The 10,179-nt window shown below is 38.3% G+C and overlaps 2 long non-coding RNA genes across 2 annotated transcripts; both read left to right on the top strand.

The window, feature by feature from the left end:
* The first annotated feature begins 428 nt into the window (after nucleotides 1-428).
* Nucleotides 429-3,218, top strand: LOC110917203. Its single transcript, XR_002580419.2, has 3 exons — nucleotides 429-525; nucleotides 1,688-1,777; nucleotides 3,042-3,218. It is a non-coding gene; the product is annotated as an uncharacterized LOC110917203 (long non-coding RNA).
* Nucleotides 3,219-6,023: 2,805 nt separating this feature from the next.
* On the top strand, nucleotides 6,024-8,843 carry LOC110917120. Its single transcript, XR_002580351.1, has 3 exons — nucleotides 6,024-6,150; nucleotides 7,313-7,402; nucleotides 8,667-8,843. It is a non-coding gene; the product is annotated as an uncharacterized LOC110917120 (long non-coding RNA).
* The last annotated feature ends 1,336 nt before the right edge of the window (nucleotides 8,844-10,179 follow it).

The following is a 10,179-nucleotide window of genomic DNA, read 5'->3' on the forward strand; positions in this document are numbered from 1 at the left end:
CCAACCCCAAACCAGGTTTGAGGTATCTCTTCACAACTCTCTCACTACTACTACTATCATACTTTGCTTCCCAAGCAGATTACTGATTTGTAACATCCCAAAACCCGAATGTTTATAATTGCCATGTGTTCTTATATGACTTAGCATGAAATAAACGACTAGGTTATTTAACCTAGTTAAGTAACGCTCCAAAAACTCGAATTACTAAATTTGCTAACAAGACCCCATGTTTAATAAAATAGAATGTAGTAACTAGGTTATTATACCTAGTCAAAAGCTTAGCAAAGCAAACAAGGGAACAAACTTGAGGGACCATATATGAACAAAGGGGAAAGTTATGTTTTATTAAACAAAATCACAACACACAACACACATACATCGTGTGTGTGTGCGTGGAATGCTTTGGAGAAGAACAAAGCGGTGCAAACCCTAGTTCTTAAAGAAGTTCCAAATTGAAGGTTGAATCGAAGCTCAAAATCATGAATAAACACGAATTAATGCTCACCATCACAAGAGGATCAAAAGGTATGTCTCAAAAACTAAGATTTGTGATCTTGTATGAAATGGGTTAGGTCTTAATCCATGAATTGGGATGAAATTAAGTATGAACATATGTTAGAATTATCATTGGAATGTGAATTATGCAAGATTTGATATTAATTGAGATTTGGAGATGAAACCCACTTGGGTTAGTAGAAATGGCGACATGGGTATGTCACCCATGTCCAATCTTTGTTTGATTCTTGATATGATATGTTGCATGTGACCAAATTGTTAGTTATATTGAATATGGTATGAGATTAAATTGTTATTGGTAGTTTGGATGATTGAAAACAAGAACTAGGAAGAAAGAATGAAGGTTACTTGTACATCATGTTTAGAAACTTGTACGCATGCCAAGTGTTCGATGAAATGACTAGGTGAGTGTAGAAGGTGAAATAATATGCAAGAAAGTGGTAATTAGTTATGGAATGTGATAAAGGGGTGTTTGATAGTAAATTAACATGAGAATTGAGTTTAGATATAGTTCATTACTAAGTATGGATTATGGTGCGATTGTAGAATTAATGAGGTTTCTAGTATGGTGTGTACATGTAAAACAAGTGATCATGCGATTAAATGAATATCTCACCATGAGTGTACCACATGCTATTGATATGATTAATGGAAGTCGAATGTGAATTGTGAATTAATGAGGTTGTTCTCTTGTATAATTTCATATGCTAACAAGAACGTGTGTGGTAATGAAACGAATGTATGTGTGAGTAAATATGTATGCGTGTATGATTATGTGATTATGTGGTTGTAAGTACGTTTGCATCATAAGTAGGAAATGCATATAGTGTCGTATGTATAGCCTAATATGATGTGACGATTATATGAGGTTAAGTCGGAAGTTTATACATTAAACCGTTGACTTTTGGAAGTCAACTGCACATAAAGGACATAGCTAGATTTTTGACACAATTATAAGATCTTGGAACGTCATATGGTATGTGTTAAATTAATATGCGTTTTATGCGTTAACATGATGGATTGTATGAGTTTGAAAAGATATGATTTGGGCGTATGCCTTATGTTTGTTAGACTTGACTATGAAAGCTAATTGCGAGTTATGCATTCGACATGATCATTTATATGTAAAATCATGTATACTAACAAGGATGTGATTGCGGTGACACGAAAGCATTAGGGATCATGTGGAAATGGACTCAAGCAAGAAAGACTAACGGGTCAAGAGGAGACAAGAAAGTGGATGCGAAAACGGACGCTCAAGGTAAGTGAATCCCAAACTTACCCTTTTGACTTAATATGTTTTGTTATTTGGTAAATTATCTAGAAGTTATGTAAGAAAGTATGAAGTAAAGGTAGTGATAGGGCTAGTCTAATGGAAGGTAGCCGAATGTGGTTAGGTAAGTTGGGAAGTGCATGATATAGATCAAGCGGGTCAAACATATATGCATGAATCGTGTATCGATGATGTAATTTATGAAGTTTAAGGACCTCAAGGGATAAACTTTTAGTTAATAAGGTAGGGAAATGTTTTATGAACATTTAGAAACAAGTTTCAAGTGAAACGGATGCAAGACGAGAAAGTTATGCAAATTTTCGTATTAAAATAGGGGGCTGATCTGGGCATCGCCGTAGCTCACGGTGCCCACCGTAAGCTACGGTGGATGCTGGGCCCTTCCTTCTGCCGTAAGACAGTGTAATGTCACCGTAAGGTTTTGGGGCCACCGTAAGCTACGGTAGCCACCGTAGCTTACGGTGGAGGTCAGGTGCAAATTGTAAGTTATGCTTTTCTTTGTTTTTCCCTTAATTTCGGGCCTCGTGAATTCATCCCAAGCCCCGATAAGCTTTTATAATGCACCTCAACCCTACCAAATGGCTTGTTAAGCTACGGTTAAGTATGGAACTCATTTTTAAGATCCGAAATGTACCCGAAAGTCACCTAAAGAGCGTTTAGGAAGCATAAGTAAGAATGGAAAAAGGGTAAACGTGTGTGCGGGAAACGAATTAAGTATGTGGGTCAGTATGTATAGATTTAATTTCTTCACAATACGCTTAAGCTAATAAGTAATCATGATTATGAGGTAGTATGTATGTATGAATGTATTTAGGTAATCATGTAAGTACATGTACGTGTGAGCAAAGGTATGCACCTGTGTAATTATGATCCGTATTATGAATGTATGTTTGTATGTAGTTAAGTATGCATGTATTTATGGTTGTATGTAGTTATGTACGTATGTAGGCATGCATGTGGGAAGGGATGTATGTACACAGGCAGGTATGTAATGTATGCATAGTTTCAATACATTTAAGTATTGATGTTATTAACAGTGTGCCTCGAGAATGAAATATGGTGCAGGTACTATATTGAAGTTCGTCAAGGATAGACGCCCGGATGGAATGACTAGATCTAGAAAGAAAACGGGACGAAAAGTATATGTGGATAGAACGTAGCGAGACTACACGATTAAAAATCTTGTTTGTATATGATGTATACTAATGCTGTGAATTGTATGTGGTGGGTGCAGGTTGTACGAATGACAAATTATCATCTTGAAGTGTAGCGATCAAGGTCCGAGTTGCAAGATAGATTGTACGGGGATCCTGGAGTATGTAAAATGATAGACATAAGTTAGACTTTCATTTTGTAAATGAGTACGAAGATTGCGTATATTGTAAAAAGGTTATTTTATATTGAAGTTTCAAGTAGTATAATACGTTTTTAATGAGAGAAATTTTATAGTAAGTAATTCCGCTGCGTCTTTTCAGTTAAAGCGTGTTAGGGTGTTACAAGTTGGTATCAGAGCCCTGGTTTGAGAGAAATCAAGTAGAAGGAGGTCTATACTTGAACTCAAACCTGTGTGCTCTTGTGACAAGGAACCCGTGCAGTCTAAGACTCGATCAAAGCCTAAAGTTGAAAGCGAATGTAAGTATGTATTAATTTATGTATTTGAAGGAAACTAATATTATGTTATGTGAAGGGTAAGCACAATTACTTGGAAAGGATGATCCGTGGATGTGGTCTACGACCAGCACCAAGGCATGTAATAAGACATAATGACCCAGGTACGTAAATTTAGCATACGGGTGCATGTAATGCTAAAAATTTATTGAGCGAAGGAAAATTTTAATGAAACCTAATAACAGAATGGAAACGAAATTATGAAAATGATACATGTGTCGAAACCTAAATTCTTCGGACATAAGGTGACAATTACACAAAGACACGAAACTAGTATGTGGAATGTGTACCTGGCCAGTACACGAGAAACATATGACGTTCGTGAGACTGTGATGATTGTTACAGGTATGTCCGTTAGAATTAGGTAGTAGGTGGATATGAGGATAAAAAGGAATGTAAGACTTTCAGGAATGAAAGTACGAATGATATGTTGGAATCCGCGAGACGGATTTGAAACACGAAAGAATTGAAAGCATGAACGACATGTTAGAACCCACGAGATGGATTCGAAACATGAAAGGAAAGAAAGTATAAAATCATAGGTTAGGAACCACGTAGCGGGTTCGAAACATAATGAATGATAAGAACGAAAAGAGTCGAATGTGTATGCTTAACTCTCTTTGAGAGTGTTTATGCCAAACCCAATCACTTGGGTAGTCGAATGTGTATGCTTAACTCTCTTTGAGAGTGTTTATGCTGAACCCAATTATTTGGGTAGTCGAATGTGTAAGAAAGAAGAAAGCTCATATGTGGATGGAACTAAAATGAAGTGATTATGATTCGACAACTGAGATGACTAACTTTAAAATCTTGTTGCTGAAGGTAGGTAAAACTTTAAGTTTTTATTAAAACACATATAAGGAAGAAAAGGTACGAATGATATGTTTGAAGCCGCTAGATGGATTCAAACATAGAATGAATCAAGGGTATGGATGTTACATTTAAATCCGTGGGACGGATTTAAAACATGTACCTCGATACGTATATATATATATAAATAACAAGAATGATATATCAAGAAATGGCCATGTATTGACTTGTTATGAATAGGTCTAACACACTAAGGTCTTAAGAAGGAATTGATAAAGTATTGATGTATAAACGAGGTCATGAGATAAACATCATGTTTAAATAAAATCGAATGAAGTGTGTAAACCCCTAACTTTATAATGAGATTGGCAGAAATCATGATGCAATGAATCTACCGAGAACGGTGAAAGAATGCTCATGAATGAAAGCTCATGATACCAGATGGACAAGATCAACCCTGTTAAGATACGGATTCGTGAAGGAGCGAGTCAACTCGGGTTGTTACACGTTGGTCGGTGCCAAATTAGCCAGGTTAGTAGATGGTTTAACTTGTGGATGCTAAATAGAAAGTTACATATTGAATGATGTTTCTATGTGAACTGGTGGTACTGAATTTGAAACGATCATAACTGTGGAAGTTATGATAGAATATGCGAGACGGCGAGTATCGTTAAGAAATGCTAACCTTGATGCTCGGCTTGTTGGCCCATGTTCATTTGAACAAGACCTTGTAGAAAAGACACGCATGGCATAATTGACAATAGTAACCACGGAAATAATGCTTAGTCTGCATGATAAGTACGGATGAAAGAAGTGTGATTTTGGTTGTAATAATAAGTCTTTGAGTGATTATAGCATGTGTATGATAATATATCGGCCCCTCCTATGAGCTTAAGGATAATCGGAAGTAACGATAGTAATGGAATGTTTAGGATGGCTTGTAAAGAACAAAATGAAAGATATGGTATGTATGAGTAGAATGAAATAAATCGATTTATTTCGATTAACAAATATATGAATGTAATACGCTTATATAGGATGTTAGATACAAGCCGCAGACTTAGGTTTGTACGATTAGTGATTGTAATTTTATACATTTAGAATAAATCCGATGAATGAAACGTTAGTGATGATATGTGTTAAGAGCTAGTATTATGAAGTAAAAGACAAAGTAAAAGACACTAATAAGAGCTCTGGAGCAGAGTCTAACATAAGTATAATTATGAAAGTAATTTGCGTAATATGAGGGCATAGGAACGATGTGTAAAATTACGTTCATGCATGAATAACACCTTTGCCAAGATCCCGAATGTGTTTGGGTGGTAGTAAGTATTGTGAATGAACAACCTGAAAGGGGTAAGGTTAGAATTGGTCTAGTCTGAGTGAGAAAGGTTTCGGGGACGAAACCTTCTTTAAGGGGGGTAGACTTGTAACATCCCAAAACCCGAATGTTTATAATTGCCATGTGTTCTTATATGACTTAGCATGAAATAAACGACTAGGTTATTTAACCTAGTTAAGTAACGCTCCAAAAACTCGAATTACTAAATTTGCTAACAAGACCCCATGTTTAATAAAATAGAATGTAGTAACTAGGTTATTATACCTAGTCAAAAGCTTAGCAAAGCAAACAAGGGAACAAACTTGAGGGACCATATATGAACAAAGGGGAAAGTTATGTTTTATTAAACAAAATCACAACACACAACACACATACATCGTGTGTGTGTGTGTGGAATGCTCTGGAGAAGAACAAAGGGGTGCAAACCCTAGTTCTTAAAGAAGTTCCAAATTGAAGGTTGAATCGAAGCTCAAAATCATGAATAAACACGAATTAATGCTCACCATCACAAGAGGATCAAAAGGTATGTCTCAAAAACTAAGATTTGTGATCTTGTATGAAATGGGTTAGGTCTTAATCCATGAATTGGGATGAAATTAAGTATGAACATATGTTAGAATTATCATTGGAATGTGAATTATGCAAGATTTGATATTAATTGAGATTTGGAGATGAAACCCACTTGGGTTAGTAGAAATGGCGACATGGGTATGTCACCCATGTCCAATCTTTGTTTGATTCTTGATATGATATGTTGCATGTGACCAAATTGTTAGTTATATTGAATATGGTATGAGATTAAATTGTTATTGGTAGTTTGGATGATTGAAAACAAGAACTAGGAAGAAAGAATGAAGGTTACTTGTACATCATGTTTAGAAACTTGTACGCATGCCAAGTGTTCGATGAAATGACTAGGTGAGTGTAGAAGGTGAAATAATATGCAAGAAAGTGGTAATTAGTTATGGAATGTGATAAAGGGGTGTTTGATAGTAAATTAACATGAGAATTGAGTTTAGATATAGTTCATTACTAAGTATGGATTATGGTGCGATTGTAGAATTAATGAGGTTTCTAGTATGGTGTGTACATGTAAAACAAGTGATCATGCGATTAAATGAATATCTCACCATGAGTGTACCACATGCTATTGATATGATTAATGGAAGTCGAATGTGAATTGTGAATTAATGAGGTTGTTCTCTTGTATAATTTCATATGCTAACAAGAACGTGTGTGGTAATGAAACGAATGTATGTGTGAGTAAATATGTATGCGTGTATGATTATGTGATTATGTGGTTGTAAGTACGTTTGCATCATAAGTAGGAAATGCATATAGTGTCGTATGTATAGCCTAATATGATGTGACGATTATATGAGGTTAAGTCGGAAGTTTATACATTAAACCGTTGACTTTTGGAAGTCAACTGCACATAAAGGACATAGCTAGATTTTTGACACAATTATAAGATCTTGGAACGTCATATGGTATGTGTTAAATTAATATGCGTTTTATGCGTTAACATGATGGATTGTATGAGTTTGAAAAGATATGATTTGGGCGTATGCCTTATGTTTGTTAGACTTGACTATGAAAGCTAATTGCGAGTTATGCATTCGACATGATCATTTATATGTAAAATCATGTATACTAACAAGGATGTGATTGCGGTGACACGAAAGCATTAGGGATCATGTGGAAATGGACTCAAGCAAGAAAGACTAACGGGTCAAGAGGAGACAAGAAAGTGGATGCGAAAACGGACGCTCAAGGTAAGTGAATCCCAAACTTACCCTTTTGACTTAATATGTTTTGTTATTTGGTAAATTATCTAGAAGTTATGTAAGAAAGTATGAAGTAAAGGTAGTGATAGGGCTAGTCTAATGGAAGGTAGCCGAATGTGGTTAGGTAAGTTGGGAAGTGCATGATATAGATCAAGCGGGTCAAACATATATGCATGAATCGTGTATCGATGATGTAATTTATGAAGTTTAAGGACCTCAAGGGATAAACTTTTAGTTAATAAGGTAGGGAAATGTTTTATGAACATTTAGAAACAAGTTTCAAGTGAAACGGATGCAAGACGAGAAAGTTATGCAAATTTTCGTATTAAAATAGGGGGCTGATCTGGGCATCGCCGTAGCTCACGGTGCCCACCGTAAGCTACGGTGGATGCTGGGCCCTTCCTTCTGCCGTAAGACAGTGTAATGTCACCGTAAGGTTTTGGGGCCACCGTAAGCTACGGTAGCCACCGTAGCTTACGGTGGAGGTCAGGTGCAAATTGTAAGTTATGCTTTTCTTTGTTTTTCCCTTAATTTCGGGCCTCGTGAATTCATCCCAAGCCCCGATAAGCTTTTATAATGCACCTCAACCCTACCAAATGGCTTGTTAAGCTACGGTTAAGTATGGAACTCATTTTTAAGATCCGAAATGTACCCGAAAGTCACCTAAAGAGCGTTTAGGAAGCATAAGTAAGAATGGAAAAAGGGTAAACGTGTGTGCGGGAAACGAATTAAGTATGTGGGTCAGTATGTATAGATTTAATTTCTTCACAATACGCTTAAGCTAATAAGTAATCATGATTATGAGGTAGTATGTATGTATGAATGTATTTAGGTAATCATGTAAGTACATGTACGTGTGAGCAAAGGTATGCACCTGTGTAATTATGATCCGTATTATGAATGTATGTTTGTATGTAGTTAAGTATGCATGTATTTATGGTTGTATGTAGTTATGTACGTATGTAGGCATGCATGTGGGAAGGGATGTATGTACACAGGCAGGTATGTAATGTATGCATAGTTTCAATACATTTAAGTATTGATGTTATTAACAGTGTGCCTCGAGAATGAAATATGGTGCAGGTACTATATTGAAGTTCGTCAAGGATAGACGCCCGGATGGAATGACTAGATCTAGAAAGAAAACGGGACGAAAAGTATATGTGGATAGAACGTAGCGAGACTACACGATTAAAAATCTTGTTTGTATATGATGTATACTAATGCTGTGAATTGTATGTGGTGGGTGCAGGTTGTACGAATGACAAATTATCATCTTGAAGTGTAGCGATCAAGGTCCGAGTTGCAAGATAGATTGTACGGGGATCCTGGAGTATGTAAAATGATAGACATAAGTTAGACTTTCATTTTGTAAATGAGTACGAAGATTGCGTATATTGTAAAAAGGTTATTTTATATTGAAGTTTCAAGTAGTATAATACGTTTTTAATGAGAGAAATTTTATAGTAAGTAATTCCGCTGCGTCTTTTCAGTTAAAGCGTGTTAGGGTGTTACATGATTCTCACGCCGGAGAGTGGTAACAAGGAGCACCCCCCACCCCATCCTCCTTGTTACGAGTCACGGTTTGTTTCCTTGTGCAGGAGATCAACCCACCGGTGATCCAGCCAGCGATCCTCGAGAGGAAGGGATTAACCCTTCTTGACGAGACCAGTGAGTTAACCCTGCCCGGTTAACCATTGTTTCATCATTGTCGCCCACCGCTACTCTTAGCACTTTTTAAACCATCCTTTTCCCTCTCTCACGATCATGACTGATCACCAAAACAACACTGGGGATAACCAAAATCCCACAAATCTAAGTCCGGTAGGGGTCAATCCCTCAACATCGCAACCCAGACACATCAGCACGTCCACACAAAGGGGTCCCTCCCTTACGTTTGGACATGACTTATCACAGTACGCATCTGTGATCCCACCAGGCATGGACGTTCATGCCTGGTACGACCAGCAGGCAGCCTTGCTGACAGCAACATACAACCGCGCTTGTGCGGAAGCGCAAATACAAGCCGGGCCCACCCCAGCACCGCACACCCCTGCCAATCGTATTTTACAATACGAAGGCAGGGTACATTCACGTACAGCTTCCAGAAGCAGACGTGAAGACCGCGGATCATCTTACTGTTCGATCCACACAATTAATGAGGACGATTCCTCGTACGGGTCCCACACCAGGGGACCAGTGCATACCCGCCTAGGTCCTAATGGCGAGGACAGGCGACAGTCCATATCCCGACACGGCTCAGGTATTCAGAGTCGGTTGGGCCCACTGCCATACACCGAAGGGTACGGTCATACCGACCCGGACGACCATACCTATTGCGGGGATTCGCATGACACCAGCAGCAGACCAGGAGGACGCAACTACGTTCCTCCCAGTCACCCCCGCAACACATACCTCAGGGCGGCAAAACGCCCTGCGAATCAACCCTACAGGCCAAAGGCAGCGGCCGAAAGTTCCAAATTCGCCCTGCGGATTGCCCGCGCCCATGTCACTACAACAAAGTTCCCATTCAATGTTGGGAAATACAGTGGTTCGACCGACCCGGATGACCACATGAACATTTTCATGGGTACGGGGTGCAATGGCCAGTGGGATGAACCCACTTGGTGTAATTTTTCCCCCAGACCCTCACGGGCCTGGCCAGGGCATGGTTCGATTCTTTGCCAGTGGGATCACTGGAATCATTCGAGGACTTGCATGCCAAGTTCCTCGCCCATTTTAGCCAACAACGGCGCCACGAACGC

The sequence above is a fragment of the Helianthus annuus genome, chromosome 16, assembly GCF_002127325.2.
Source record: "Helianthus annuus cultivar XRQ/B chromosome 16, HanXRQr2.0-SUNRISE, whole genome shotgun sequence".
In the NCBI taxonomy this organism is placed as follows: Eukaryota; Viridiplantae; Streptophyta; class Magnoliopsida; order Asterales; family Asteraceae; genus Helianthus; species Helianthus annuus.